The 16,657-nt window shown below is 41.0% G+C and overlaps 1 protein-coding gene across 2 annotated transcripts in view; it reads left to right on the top strand.

Moving 5' to 3' along the window:
* The first annotated feature begins 218 nt into the window (after positions 1-218).
* Positions 219-16,657, top strand: part of dlgap2a (discs, large (Drosophila) homolog-associated protein 2a) — a 232,481-nt gene continuing 216,042 nt past the window's right edge. For both annotated transcript variants that reach the window (XM_071366369.1, XM_071366367.1), the window contains exon 1: positions 219-507. The gene's annotated coding sequence lies outside the window, so the exon portion shown is untranslated. The remainder of the gene's footprint in view (positions 508-16,657) is intronic.

Here is a 16,657-nt window from a genome sequence, read left to right as displayed (position 1 = left end):
CCATAATGAGATTGGGATAAGGAGCCCTCTCGACGCTCTACCAGTCAAAAGCACAGCTTCTCAGTCTCTCAGTTAAGTATTGTTATTAACGAGTCCACTCCATTATCCATGAGGATGCAGACTCCAGTTCCGGATTTTGTGCGTCACCAGGCTGTGTGAACGGGCAGCGAAAGTGCCTGCCTGCCTGTCTCTACGCTCTGCTAGGCTGTTGTGCTGCAGTGGAGAGATTGAGCCGAGCTTAGAAGTAGTCTTGCTGGAGAGCAGAGCATCTTGCTGTCATCTTCCCCTTTGCCCTTTTTTGCCATCTTCTTCAGAGGGTTCGGATAAAACAAAAGGAAAGGAAGAGAATAAAGAAGGACAAGAAAAGAGAGAGCTGACATCAGTGAGACTGATTTGGAGTGAGAGTGAAGCGTCTCTCACACACATGACTGTGTGATCCTCTGCTGTCATCGTGTGAAAGACAAGCCAATGCTCTCTGATGTCTCCTGCCTCTAGACACCTTGCCAGGTAAGTTCTCTCTCTTCTCTTTTCCTTTGATATAACGGATAGAAGAGTGGCACAGGAGTTTAGTTCTTTTTTCTTTTGAGTCTGTTCTGGTGGTATTGTTGTGATGGTGGTGTTGTGTTGATGGAAAGGTGGCATGATGATTAAACAGGTTAATGTTGGAAGTAGCAGCCGCTTGCTTCAGCATCTGTCAGAAGGGAAGACGAGGCAGGCGTGAGAATATAGAGAGATGGCTAAGCCATATATAGCCTACAATTCTATGGCAATACAACCACGGGGTTCCCTTCAATAGACCAGTGATCCTTTCACAAATCTCTGCAATATCTCATATCTGTGTGTTGCACATTTTAGTTGTTCTTGTCCTAGAGCATACTCACAATCAGTTGGATTTTATTTGCTTCCATTTTTAAATGGAAACTTCACCGGTACACGCTATTTGGGGTGTTTTTGTCTCCCTACATAATTGCCAGGTCGCAATTGTAAATGAGAACGTGTTCTCAATTTGCCTACCTGGTTAAATAAAGGTGAAATAAAAAAATAAATAAGTGATGAGAGGTGTTTGACAGAATTATGCACCATAGCTGTATGTTTTAAATGTTCGCGCCGGGAGAGTTCAACCAATGATTTCATTGGTTGATTGAGCCTGCTGTGATCAAAACATTTATGGAGTCATGTTTTCTAGCAATTATTGTGGCCTTTGTGTTTTGCCTATTGCACGATCACGCTAGCAGCGAGTAGATACAGTATGGTTGGTCTTGTTCATTAGAGCCATTGGACTTCCTATCTGCCAAGACATTGAAGAATACCTAGGTTGACTCATTTACCCTGGCTTTGTAAAGACTACAGCCTGATGGGAGCCCTACTTCCCTGTCCAATTGTGTTCTCACCCTCGAAGGCAGACCTTTCAAAATGGGAGAGGTACTAGTTTCTACAGGTTCACAGGAGCTATGTGACCGTGCACTGTCTATCTGAGATGGCTAGCTAAATAATTACAATGTCTGCTTCTGATGATTCTTCTTTCCAAGAAGAGCTGGACGACGAAACAATTGTTTATGTTCTTTTACACACTAACATAGGGACATACTGCCATATTAATTTGAGCTGGAATACGCTGAAGAGGAGTTGACAGCAAACACAAGAATTGCGACACCAGCAAGCAGTGATGGGGCTCTACGGTCAGACTGGTGATGCCTATGCAGGTGATGGCCAGCCATGCAGACAGAAGAGGAATGTCTCTGCTGCAACAAATTCGATTGCAGACAGTTCTTACTGGAGATGGTCAGTGCAGACCCCATGGAACGTGTGTGTGTGACAGACCATCGAGATTTCGACGCACGTATGGATAGAGCTGTTCTGGAGACGTTCTTCAGAACCTCCAAGATCAACTGGCGGCGGCAGCCTAGACCAGCTAGACCAGGAGGGCAAATGACAAACGATTAAGTTGGTTTGCTGTCGGTAGCTAGCATGAATGTAGTAAGCTCTCTTTTCAGACAAGGCAGTGTTGTTCCGTATAGTATAAATTCGTGATCGATTCGGCCATAATGTGGCTTGCTAGTACCACTACAAACCAAGTTGAGCTAGCTAGCTTTGTTTGCTACACACAAAATGTACTGTAGCCTAATGTTATAGCTAGCAGCCTAGTTAGCCTCAAGACATCTCATTAGGATGTCTAGCTCTAAGGTACCGGAACACATTGAGAAAAAAGTGTCAAACACAATGTAGCAGCCAAGTAGCCTACTATCTTTGGTGGTGAAATGGACAGCACGCTCCAAGGTGCTAATTAATTAAAATAATTTTAGACGTCCGAATATCTTATAGCCAAATTTTTTAGACATCAATGTACAGCAAAAAAATGTGACAACACTACAGAACACCCGCCATATGCACACATACTCAGCTGTGGGGCTTACAAAACCTGAATTTCATATCATTTTCATATAAGACATCAATGTAGCAGTAGAACAAATATCACAATATCGGATTATTACTTAAAATTGAATAAATCAATGTAGGCTACAGCAGAATACACATATGAGAATATATAGGCCTCGTGCCTATGTGATAATATGAAGCACATATTCAGATTACAAACTCGTTCTGTGCTGTGAAGGTAAAGGGGGAAAAAATTATATCTTCATTTACAAATCCTCCCACAACGACTGTCCACATGTTAAGTCCATTTAACTGCTGAGAGTCAACTTTGGGCATGTGGCTGTGATGTTTAGCCTCCTTCTAAGGCTGTTCTGAAAACGAACTGTAGTGTCTATTTTTTATTTTATTTTGAGTGTTCACCTGGGTGTCCTCTTTAGCCTTTTTTCTGAGGGCTCTTTGTTGTTGTATTTTTTTTAACGTCTGATGCATAAGATGTTAATTTACTGTACATTCCACCCACTCTTTTGCTAGTATAATCCCTCCAGTCGTTTCTAGACCCAAGCTCCCTACCTTTTTGCATGTTGCACAGCCCAACTTTGAATTATTCTGCATGACAAGCCAGGGGTTATATGTTTGCTTGTTCTTGAATTGCAAATTGCACTGCCCCCCTCCCCCCAGCCCCCCGTCTCCCTCCCCCGCTGGGTCTGACTCACTAGGAGGTCTACTAGCTAGTGTAGGTGCCGGTGGTGATGCTGAACTGGTGGGATTAGCATCGCCATCAGGAAAAGTTTGCCCCTCACTCTTCTCCTCAGGCACTGACAGTTCTCTGGCTCGTTCTGGGTTCGATTCACCATCTTTCTCTCGATGTTTGGACTTGAAAAACTCAATTTCCTTTTCTTATACATTTTTTATTTGGCTTTGCCACTATTCAAATTCAGTAGGGAGACGACCAGACTAGGCTACGTGATGTGATTACATAGGGAGCTCTTCACTAGCTGACCACCACTACCAAGACCTGTGTCAAGATCAGTTACTTACCCCACTGGCCCTCCCCATAACCTCTTTGTACATATAAGAGAGCAGGTCTGGAATGATTACATAGAAGGATCACCACACTTTTACATGATGGTCTTTCTGGGGGGCGGGAGAAATAAGGAGGAGGAGGCAACTTGATTTAATGCTGATCGCTTTTATTAGAATGTCTACAGTGTAGGGATGCACGATATATTGGTGAACATATCGGAATCAGCCAATATTAGCTAAAAATGCCAACATCGGTATCGGCCGATGTCTAGTTTAACGCCATGTGCAAAACCGATGACAAAGCTGACGTGCATACCTATATAACGCAATGATGCCACATAAAATTTTGCGCTAGACGTGCAACACAACATTCATAACCTAGCCCTCGATGTCTGCTGTGTGGATCGAGCAGTCAACAAGTCGAGCAGTCATTTGAAAGAGTAAGAAAATTTCAGCGAGTCAACTCAAAAGGCAAAATCAATTAATTAAAGCCAAGATAATGGAATTCATTGCCCTTGACAATCAACCGTTCTCTGTCGTGGGTGATGTTGGCTTTCGCTGACTGGTCAAGCACCGGTACACACTACCAAGTGCGCTATTTTTCAGATGTTGCCCTATCGGAGTTACACAGTAATAGCATCACTGCTATTAGCTTCACGACATACATACTATGGAACGCCATTTGGGTCTTTGCGTGTCAAAAAAGATACAGTAGCACTGTCAAAGCTGTACAAAAAAGTCTGCAAACAAGCAAACACTGGCCACAAACGATGTGTTTACAATACCACGTTGGTAATAAAGCATAATTTGTTTGACCGCAACTTCTGTGGTAACTAGCTTTAGTTTGGTACCTAGCTAGCACCAATACAACCAGCCTGAAAACAATGACCAGTAGAACCTGCAGTCATTTTCATTATTCTTAGCAATGATTTAGGAATCCTTGTGTGTAAGTATTAGCTAGCTTGCAACTTGTTCGCCTATTGAAATTGAACTTCAGTTCATGAAAATAAATAGCTAGCCAGCTATTTAACCCTGTTGCCCAAAGCTAACGTTATAAGCAGCCAGCTAGCTTCATCTGGCTAGTGAGGCTCGACCTTTTGGTTATGTTTTGTGAAGCTAGCCACAATAAGGATTAGGCACAATAGTGGAATGTGCCTTCAAAATAAAAGTATGTAATTGACAGTGATGCAAATGAATACAAATAGTAGAATTATGCCATACTTTTATTTTGAAGGTTAACCGCAAAGTCCACTATTGTGGCTAATCCTTATTGTGGCTAGCTTCACATAGATGGGTCCGACCACCATAAATTAGGGTTATTTTAGATGATGACACCTAGCTATATAGGTAGCTAGCTAACTATAGCTACTAAAACAGATTATGTAATTTTGCTATTTTTTGGGGGAAGAACATTGTTTGCATCCATGAGCTAGCTAGCTTTTTTTATGACCAGCACTGTAGGTACGCGAGACAACTTTATCATAATCATAGAATTCGTATTGATGAATCGTTGTGACATGAAATACGAGTGATAGTGTAATCATTGTGTAATAACTACGTAAAAAATGTATGAACGCGTTAAATTATTATGTGATGTGCAGTCATAGTCAGGTCCTGATTGGTCAACAAGCTTATTTGACACGTCAAATAGTGTTATCTACTGGTCATTGTTTTCTTTTTTGACACGCAAAGACCCAAACAGCATTCCATAGAAATCCTGGTTGAGAATGAAATGACGGAACAAATGAACAACGAAACAGCACAGCAAGTAAGGACATACACAAATGCCAACAAAATATATTTTTGGTCAGTGTGGTGTGTGTGTGTGTGTAACCTTTATTTAACTAGGCAAGTCAGTTAAGAACATATTCTTAATTATAATGACGGCCTACCCCAGGCAAACCCGGACGACGCTGAGCCAATTGCCAATTGCCGCCCTATGGGACTCCCAATCATGGCAGGATGTGATACAGCCTGGATTCGAACCAGGGACTGTAGTGACGCCTCTTGCACTGAGATGCCGTGCCTTAGACCGCCGCGTTCATATATGTGTGTTAACTATTCAACTGTACTAGAATGCTTAAAAGGCCGCACATTTTTTTTTATATCGGTTATCGCTATCAGTATTGGGGTTTTTTTGTCAAGGAAAATATCGGATATCGGTATCGGGCAAAAATTTCATATCGGTGCATCATTACTACAGTGCAAACAGTTAAATAATTAATAAATCATGCTGCGAGAGGTACCGGATCTGGGCAAATAGGTGCCGGAACAAACAAAGTCAAATTTGAGAGGTGCCAGATCCTGTTCTGGCAAGATCTAGCTCAAATTAAGCACTGAACACAACATATGAAAGTATTCCCGTTGTAGAACTATAGTATTTATTATAGGCGTTAGTAGTATATTTTTGTTCTACTGTATACAGTATATGTCATACATTGCCATAACTCAGCGTTTCCCAAACTCGGTGCACATTTGGGTTTTTGCCCTAGCACTACACAGCTGATTCAAATAATCAAAGCTTGATGACTAGTAACCAAAATGTTTTTGCCCTAGCAACACTGCCATAACTCTTCTTGCATACTGCTGTGTAAACTCACCTTGGTCTCCAAAGCAAATATACTTTATCTTGAAAACAAGCTATGTATACCTATTTGCTACATTGACCAACTTCATTTTTGAATCATGTTCATTTGCCAACAAATGAAAGTTTGGTTAACTTGACACCGAGCATCATAACACATTATGACACTGTCATAACCATGTCATAATATGTCATAACAGCTGACATAACTTGTCAAAACCTGTCATAATATGGTCATAGCACTGTCAGGACACATATATGTGACCGACCGGCTCAAAATCGGTCTTATGTAGCAAAATTTGAAATTGTGTTTTTTACATTGGATAAAAGCAGAGACAAAATGGTATATCATACACTACAGTTGAGGAACAATGGGAAAATTATTCTGCTTTGAACGTTGATAAACTTGTAAATTCCCTTTTGAGAAAATGGCCTTTGAATTTTTGGTACTCCTACTGGAGAGCCCTTCTTTGTCCACACCCATTCAGCATCGTTCACACCCTCTTAAGCTTTAGCACCCACCCATTTCTTTAAGGGTTGAGCTGAGTGTTCTGTACAGCAGTCAAGCACCCAAGCTAACTTGTTAGCTAGTTCCAGACACAAATGAGAGAACAGCTCACTGAACATTACTCGCCCAAGCAGAGCTGGTTAGGCTGTTATGTTATCCAGAACTCTGGTGACTGCAACTGTGCTGACACTGGCCATATTTATTGACACTGGCAATAATGGGTGTTGAGCGTTCTTAAATTCATCAGTTACACTGCTCTCTGGCACACTCAGACGATAGTGCTCTAAAATTGGAGTAGATGGCCAGACTGAATTTACTTGCATAGTGGAGTCTTTTGTTAAGCCAGAGCAAATTTACCAGCTATGTCTATCAACAGTTGTCGCAGTGACATTGTATTGAAATGGTTATTTGCATAGTGGAGTCTTTTGTTAAGACATGTAGCTAGCTAGCTAAACAATGAACCATAATCCCAAATCATGACGTTACTACCCTGCATGAATCTGCAGGTTGCAAACCAACCAGGTTCATTGTTAGCTAGCTAAAATTTGGCTATAACTAGCCAAGGAAATGTCTCTGAGATACAAAAATAAGATCATACACGTAATGTTAGCTAGCGAGCCAGCCAGCTAACGTTAGCTAGCTAGCTAGGTAAACAATGAACCATAATCCCAACTCATGACATTACTACCCTGCATGAATCTGCAGGTAGCAAACCAACCAGGTTCAATGTTAGCTAGCTGATATTAGGCTAAAGCTAGTCAAGCAAATGCCTCTGAGATACGAATAATAAGATCATAAATGTAATGTTAGCTAGCGAGCCAGCCAGCTAACATTAGCTAGCTAGCTCGGTAAACAATGAACCAATATAAATATCATAAATGTCATATAAGCAGACAATGAAAGCTCTTACAATATTCAACAATTACATTTTTGTACAACAGGCTATAGGCTACATGTGCACCACCAAGTCAGAACAGTAGGCTAAGTTATGGGGGGGAAAGGCACAAATTATTAGGGTGAGGCCCATGGGTTACTACCAGCTTACTACACAACATCCACTTAGTATTACTTTCTTAGCTACAGTATACATATCTCCCTGGCATATTACATAATTTATGCAGCAGCATACAATACATTTTTGGACTCACATTGTTGTGCTATTCTCACTTGAACAGGAAGGTGGCGCGGCGGTCCTTCTTGTGGGCGAATTTTGTCATCAAACTCTGTCATTCTCTGGATTTATGGTGCTTTCAAGACAACTGGGAACTCTGGGGGAAAAAACAATGGTGAATCATGATGTCAGTGATCTTCAGGTCGGAGCTCTAGAAAGAGGCCCGAGTTCCCGACTTGGAAATCCGAGTTGGATGACCGTTCAAGACGTATTTTCCCAGTCGGAGCTAGTTTTTCTCAGAGTTCCCAGTTGTCTTGAACGCGGCAGAAGTGATGCTGGATTGACAGCATGGCCAATGTATTCAAACTTTTCTGGCCCATGGTGTTGCATGTGATTGTTTATCCTTTTAAGCTTGGAAAAGAGACCCATAAACCCAGACTTGGACCACACACCCACTCCACTGAATGGCAGGCTAGTGATTGCTTTGCAACACTTGCAGTTAGCCACTGATTCCTTCCAAACCACTCATTGTTGAATTTGTGATTTCCAACTTGTTGTGTAATGTTTATGTCCAATGGCCGATGAGCGCCAATACGTTTGGTTGGTAATTTCTCTCTGACAAGCATTGAAAAGGATTTCTCGACTTGATAAATGATGACTGCTTGTCTAGCTTGCTAGCTAAGATTTTGAAAGTATGCTGTTGGCATGATCAGTCCAATCAAAGCTACGGTAGATATAACATGATTTGACGTCATTTTATCTGTGGCCAATGACCTTGAGCCTTCTTAGATGGGCACTTCTAATGTAAATCTATGGCAGCACCTTAGGGGCTTGGATTTACGAGCTCTCCCTGTAGATTTTGCGGTGACGTAGTGTCCCCATGAGTGACAGAACACTGAGCCAATCATGGCGCAACTAGAGAACATTACCAACCCCTACGCTCCGTATTTTCCGCTGGCTGCCGCGCTGAAACACCTGCATTTTATATGCAGCTTTATTAACTGATATGTGATTTGTATTAATGCCAAAATAACATGCAAAACAGGCAACAAAAATGTTTTATTATTTTTAGCTAAACAGGTGGGGCACAGAACAGGTGGGGCAGACCTGCCATAAATGTATTGCATTATTTTATGCCAGGTTATGACACCTACATAAGAGTGTCAAAACCCCCAAAACCTACCACACAAGGCAAAACATCTCATTACACCATAGCCTACTTGTCAACAGTACGTTTATGTTATATAACATTTTCTGAAATTGACCATATCAAATAATCATGTAATTGCGCACAAAATGATGTTGCTGATGACTGGGATGAATGCACGAGCCGATTTCTGGAGCAAGACAAGACTCCCTCTTTTTGACTGTTGACTGACATAAGGGCATGTACAAAACGTGATAGGCCTATCTGGCTTCTATGATTATGATGGTCATAATGCTTCTTGACAATGTCATACATTTTATTTTCTTAGTTCAAGTAAAGTGACACAGGTTAGTCATAATGCTTCTTGACAGTGTCATAAAGTGCATTTTTTTGGTCCAAGTAAAGTGACACAGGATGGTGCTAGTGCTTCATGACAGTTTCATAAAGTGTATTTTATGCAAGTTATTTAAAATATGATGTGAAAAAAATAACAACAAAGGACTTAAGAAACACATTTTCAAATGAAAGGAAACTTCTTGGGAAAATGGTACATTAGAATAAATATGGATTTCAAATCAAATCAAATTTTATTTGTCACGAGTTCCGAATACACAGGTGTAGACCTTACTGTGAAATGCTTACCCTTCAAGCCCTTAACCAACAATGCGGTTCAAGAAAGAGTTAAGAAAATATTTACTAAATAACAATAACAAGGCTGTATAAAGGGGGTACCGGTACCGAGTCAATGTGTGAGGTACAGGTTAATCGAGGTTATTTGTACATGTAGGTATGGGTAAAGTGACTGTGCATAGATAATAGACACCGCGTAGCAGCAGTGAAAAAATAAATGTCAATGTAAATAGTCCGGGTGGCCATTTGATTAATTTTTCAGCAGTCTTATGGCTTGGGGGTAGAAGCTGTTAAGGAGTCTTTTGGTCCTAGACTTGGCTCTCCGGTACCGCTTGTCATGTGGTAGCAGATACAACAGTCTATGACTTGGGTGACTGGAGTCTTTGACAATTTTTTGGGCCTTCCTCTGACAAGCCTAGTACATAGGTCCTGGATGGAAGGAAGCTTGGCCCCAGTGATGTACTGGGCCATACGCACTACCCTCTGTAGCACCTTATGGTCAGATGCCGAGCAGTTGCCATACCATGCAGTGATGCAACCGGTCAGGATGCGCTCGATGGTGCAGCTGTAGAACTTTGACGATCTGGGGACCCATGCCAAATATTTCAATCTCCTGAGGGAGAAAAGTTGTTGTCGTGCCCTCTTCACAACTGTCTTGGTGTGTTTGGACCATGATAGTTCGTTGGTGATGTGGACACCAAGGAACTTGAAACACTCTAATGTAGGTCATAACCATTCATAAAATAACACAATATATGTCATAACAGGTGTAAATATATGGGTCATAAGTGTTATGACCATGTTATGACAGGTTATGACAAGTTATGTCAGTTGTTATGACATGGTTATGACCGTGTCATAACATGTTATGACGTCTGGTGTCAAGTAAAGTGTTGTCGAAAGTTTAAACGATACACCAACTCCCTGCATCATTTGTTTTAGCAGTAAGATTATAGCTAGTTACTTCCAAAGCTAGCTACTTCCTTTTGTTTTTACAAGGTATTGATCCAGAAGTTGAAGTCAACACTTTATTGGTTTCTGATGCAGCTGGAATCATTTAGTCACTTGTCAGTAGACTTGTAAAAAATATTATATAAAACATTTTATGTCAAACTCCATTATATACGTACAGTACCAGTCAAAAGTTTGGATGTACCTACTAATTTCAGGGTTTTTCTTTATTTGTACTATTTTCGACATTGTAGAATAATAGTGAAGACATCAAAAAATTAAATAACACATATGTAATCATGTAGTAACAAAAAAAGTGTTAAACAAATCAAAATATATTTTATATTTGAGATTCTTCAAAGTAGCCACTCTTTGCCTTGATGACAGATTTGCACACTCTTGGCATTCTCTCAATCGGCTTCAACTGGACTGCTGGAATGCTTCAACAGTCTTGAAGGAGTTCCCACATATGCTGAGCACTTGTTGGCTGCTTTTCCTTCACTCTGCGATTCAACTTATCCCAAACCATTTCAATTGGGTTGAGGTTGGGTGATTGTGGAGGCCAGGTCATCTGATGCAGCACTCCATCACACTCCTTCTTGTTCAAATAGCCCTTACACAGCCTGGAGGTGTGTTGGGTCATTGTCCTGTTGAAAAACAAATGATAGTCCCACTAAGCGCAAACCAGATGGGATGGCGTATCGCTGCAGAATGCTGTGGTAGACATGCTGGTTAAGTGTGCCTTGAATTCTAAATAAATCACTGACAGTGTCACCAGCAATGCACCCCCACACCTCCTCCTTCATGTTTCACAGTGGGAAGCACACATGTAGAGATCATCCGTTCACCTACTCTGCGTCTCACAAAGAGACAGATTTCCACCTGTCTAATGTCCGTTGCTCATGTTTCTTGGCCCAAGCAAGTCTCTTCTTCTTATAACAGGCACACCTGTTAATTCAAATGCATTCCAGGTGATTACCTCATGAAGCTGGTTGAGAGAATGCCAAGAGTGTGCAAAGCTGTCATCAAGACCAAGGGTTTTCACGCACAACAGTTTTCTGTGTGTATCAAGAATGGTCCACCACACAAAGGACATCCAGCCAACTTGACACAATTGTGAGCAGCATTGGAGTCAACATGGGCCAGCATCCCTGTGGAACGCTTTCGACACCGTGTAAAGTCCATGACCCAACGAATTGAGTCTGTTCTGAGGGCAAAAAGGGGTGTAACTCAAGTAACTCTTCCAAGTTAGATGATGTTGAGCATGAGCTTGTTCCCAGCTGAATACTTTTATCTAATGGGTCTACAGGACCTGTACTACTAAAGCTGGTGTCAAGGTTGTCATCATTAGCAGCAGGATTAGTCTAGTCGGTGATTAGCCAACATTCTACTGCTTTGTCCCCATCAATACACACTCAAACAAGGTACTACAGTATATCCACCCAGCTCGTGTCAATAGATCATGCTGACTAACCTTCCCACGCAATATTTTAGTTTAGATAAACAAATGTAGTTCGTTAGCTAAGTTAGCTACTTTACCTCTGCTCAACTTTTTAGTAAGGTAACCAATGGAATGTTACCCCAGCAGCCTGTGCTTGCTTGTAGTTTGCACATCCAGGTACTGAACACCACACCATGACTAAACTTACAGTTGTTGTCGACACAAAAATACAAATAAATAGTTATTCGCAAGCTGATGTTCTATGAAGAAGTGGCTGGTCCAGTGAGTAACGTTAGCTACCTGTTGACACCCATTCTCAAACGGATCCACCTTGACAAGGGCGGTACTACACCCTGAAATCACTATGAAATCTGGATATTGTTGTTCGCTTACAACCAGAAAATGTAGGTTCTACCGGTGAGATGAAGAATCGCTCGTATTTGCATGTAGTGAGGATATTCTCGATTTTTACGACACATACAGTGCCTTCGGAAAGTATTCAGGCATCTTGACTTTTTCCACATTTTGTTAAGTTACAGCCTTATTCTAAAATGAATAAACAAAAAAGAACATCCTCAGCAATCTACACACAATACCCCATAATGACAAAGCGAAAACAAGTTTGAATTGTTTTTGCTTATTTATTACATTTAAAAAACAGAAACCTTATTTACATAACTATTCAGATACTTTGCATCATTCTTAAATGGAAGAAGTTTGGAACCACCAAGACTCTTACTAGAGCTGGCCGCCAGGCCAAACTGAGTAATCGGGAGAGAAGGGCCTTGTTCAGGCAGGTGGCCAAGAAACTGATGGTTCCTCTGGGGAGATGGGAGAACCTTCCAGAAGGACAACCATCTCTGCAGCACTCCACCAATCAGGCCTTTATGGTAGAGTGGCCAGACGGAAGCCAGTCCTCAGTAAAAGGCACATGACAGCCCGCTTGGAGTTTGCCAAAAGGCACCTAAAGGACTCTGACCATGAGAAACAAGATTCTCTGGTCTGATGAAACCAAGATTAAACTCCTTGGCCTGAATGCGTCACATCTGGAGGAAACCTGGCACCATCCCTACGGTGAAGCATGGTGGTGGCAGTATCATGCTGTGGGGATGTTTTTCAGCAGTGGGGACTGGGAGACTGGTCAGGATCGAGAAAAATATGAACGGAGCAAAGTACAGGGAGATCCTTAATGAACACCTTCCAACAGGACAACGACCCTAAGCACACAGCCAAGACAACGCAGGAGTGGCTTCGGGACAAGTCTCTGAATGTCCTTGAGTGTCCCAGCCAGAGCCCGATCATACATCTCTGGAGAGACCTGAAAATAGCTGTGCAGCAACGCTCCCCATCCAACATGACAGCGCTTGAGAGGATTTGCAGAGAAGAACGGGAGAAACTCCCCAAATACAGGTGTGCCAACCTTGTAGTGTCATACCCAAGAAGACTCAAGGCTGTAATCGCTGCCAAAGGTGCTTCAGCAAAGTTCTGAGTAAAGGGTCTGAATACTTATGTAAACGTGATATTTCAGTTTTTTAAATGTATTTATAAATTACCCAAAATGTCTATTAACATGTTTTTGATTTTGTCATTATGGGTTATTGTGTGTAGATTGATGAGGAAATAAAGTGATTTAATACATGTTATAATAAGGCTGTAACCTAACAAAATGTGAAAAAAGTCAAGGGGTTTGAATACTTTCCGAAGTCAAAGGTATTATATGTTAATAACAAACTAATGGACAGTTAAAGAGCAACATGGAAATTTCCCTTTAATCCTCATATCATACCCACCACATTCTCATGCAGTATTTCAGCAGCATTTGAGAAATGAATGATAAAAGGCAGTGATAAGACTCAATTGCAGTCAATTAAAAGTGCTGAATAGTATTATTAGGCGGGGAAACCCAAGTATTCTCAGTAGACTAATGCTCAGAAGCTGATGGCGTAGACACTCTGTGTCAGTACTGGTTAGAGGGCAGTGGGCAATTCACAAAGTGGGCAATATCTCTCACTGGTTTGTGTGTGTGGGCGATGTCAGCCTCTCATGGAGATTCCTGTGTGCATTTGTGGCTGTGTGTGTTTCACTAAGGTGTGTGTGGCAGGGGTTTGAACTGATTCAGGGAACACAAAAGAAAACCAAAAAATAACAAACAAATTTGAGGAACGGTACCAGGAACGAATGTTATCTCTAGTGTTCCGGAACAGAACTGTTGTTTACAAATCTTGAGAACCGGTTACTATATATATATATATTTGAATATTCCTAATGACTAGTATATAATTCTATCATTTGGTGAAGTTATAATGCTAGGAATAGCCTAAACCTATTCCAGTTCACGTCATGGCATGATGTTCAGTGCTTCAAGCCAAGCCCCCTTCAGGTCCACCCCTCGTTATCTCCCCACTGGTGACATTTCCGTCGCATCTCGCGCCTGCAGTTATCTGACCAATCAGCCATGTAAACAACTAGTTTACGCGTTCCATAGCAAGGTTTTCTATCTGTGCTAATCGGTAAAGTAAATTAATGAGGTATTTATTAAAAACTGTTGATTTCACAGGCTAAAAGATGTAAGAAAAGGACCTAGGACTATATGAACCGTTAAATTTTTTGGGGTTCGAACCGGTTCAGAACTTTCTTTTCTGATCGGAACACTGAACAGAATAATAATTTTGATTCCAACCCCTGGTGTGTGGGTGACTGTGTGTTTTACATGTCTGTGAATGATATGTGCTTTGAGGTGCTTTGAGGTCGCATGAGGGGTAAGGGGCTGTTTGAAAATGGGTAATATATTTTTATGAGTAATATACCACATCTTCTGTCTGAAATGGGTGTGTGTGTGTGTGTGGGGCTGTGGGGCTGTGGCGGTCATGAAATTTTGTCGGCCGGTGATTGTCAAGCAAATAACTGCCGGTCTCACGGTAATTGACTGTTAATTAGCATTTAGCATCTCCTGGCTTCCACGCATAGCCTACAAGCGACTGATGCAGAACTTTGAAACATATACATTTTTAAAACTTTAATAAATCCATTTAATATAGCCTACACCATCACAATAAACACATTATTTATTTATTTTAGACAGGTCTAAAGAAACATGATATGAAGAAAATGTCTATTTCAGCAGAACAGAAAAGCTTGATCTTATGTTGGGCCTTGATCTGGCTATGCCATATTGCTGTGGGCTACACTAGTTCATTTAGCATACAAGATTTGCTTAGAATTCTGTGGCATTATTTTATAGTATGAAGAATACAAGTGAACATAGAGGAATAAAATAGAAAGGATATTTTCTCCAACCGATTTGAGGGAGTGTGCACATTCTGTGTTGAGTGTTTAACAAAGTAACAGGTCCTCCTACAGTATATCCTTAATTTAGAGTTATTTGTGTAACTGTAGTTAAGATACAAATGTTGGGCTATATGTTTTGATTTTGAATACATTGTATGACTGCATGATGCAACTCTAATGATGATTTGAAAAAAGTTGCCTGAAAGGCATGAGCTCTTCTTTGTTTTTTAGGCAGGCTGCACACACTTCATCAGTCTCTCATTCACAATTTGACAAGCACTTGATAATGCCTCTAAAAATATCCATGCATTTTTCCGTTGTGCGCTTGGGCTGAATATAATAATTATAATTCCCTTCTCCCAGCTGCGTGCTCTGAAGCACCTCTCAATCACATGGCTTTCTCAGATATCTAAATTCCTATTAACCAATGCCTGTCACATGACCGGGTCCTCACAGGCATCTCCGGTCCTTCTCACATTCTACAAGTGAAGACAGACACATCAGAGCTGCAACTGTGCGTGTCCAAGGCGCATATTGAAGATGTTGGAAGAACTGTCCACATTTACTTTTCGTCAGCCAACAAGATGAGTAGGCCTAACAAACAGCAGAAGCACTAGCCTATGTCAATCTACTATCCCCCATAGTACAAAAGTTGATCTATTCTATTGGTAGACTTGTCCTGCGAGAAATGAATATTCCAAACATACTCTGTCACAGTTGTGGGATGTGATAGATCCCAAATTAATACGACCACTAGCATCAAAAAACTTTTAAAAGCTATGAGGCTGATGCAACAGATCAGAACGTTTAGCTTAAAATGTTGAAAAACGATTATATTTTTTCACATTATAAGTGTAGCAATGCACACACCTCAGTAGGCTATAAGCGCAAATGTTCCAAAATGCAATCAGTTAGTGGGAAGATACCATTCTCAAAAGTGAACACAAATGTGATTATGCAAGTAATGCTTTCTTATAAATGTGCATTGCATACCAGTTAGGCTCTACACTGGTTGTAAAGCAGATTAATGTGCTTCATTTTTAAAAGTTATGTGGCCACTTTATCAAAACATATAGGCCTTTGGGCTAGGCTACATGAGGTGTGCGACTATGATTTGAAAAAGTTGCAAAAAAAGGCATGCGCTGTTTCTTACTTAACTGCACACAAGCTGGGCATCATTCACAAGTGATAATATATAATTCACAAGTGATAGGCTAATATTGTCACCCATCAGACTATTATTGGTTGAATCTTGTCTTTACATATACTAAATAATATATGTGTGACATTTGTTTTGGTTTAGAATGCACCATTATCATGCACCTGTCTCGAAACAGGGGCAGGGGGGAAAATACATGTCATCTATGCACTTAAATAGCGAATGGAGGACGCTTTTCCCGTGTGTTTCGTTGGTATGAATGATTCGGGAGACAGGCGCAGGAATACGTAAAAAAATGTTTTTTCCTTTACCCAAATTACAGCGTGCTGTGTACAGGCACAGGGACGAAGACCAAACAAACACGTATACAACATACAGGGTTGAAACCCAAACAAAAGAGTGAGGAGTACCTCGAATAAATAACACAAGCACACAATGA

Source organism: Salvelinus alpinus, chromosome 25 (assembly GCF_045679555.1).
Source record: "Salvelinus alpinus chromosome 25, SLU_Salpinus.1, whole genome shotgun sequence".
Lineage (NCBI taxonomy): Eukaryota > Metazoa > Chordata > Actinopteri > Salmoniformes > Salmonidae > Salvelinus > Salvelinus alpinus.
The sequence above is the reverse complement of the archived record's forward strand: the minus strand, read 5'-3'. Positions and strand labels throughout refer to the sequence as shown.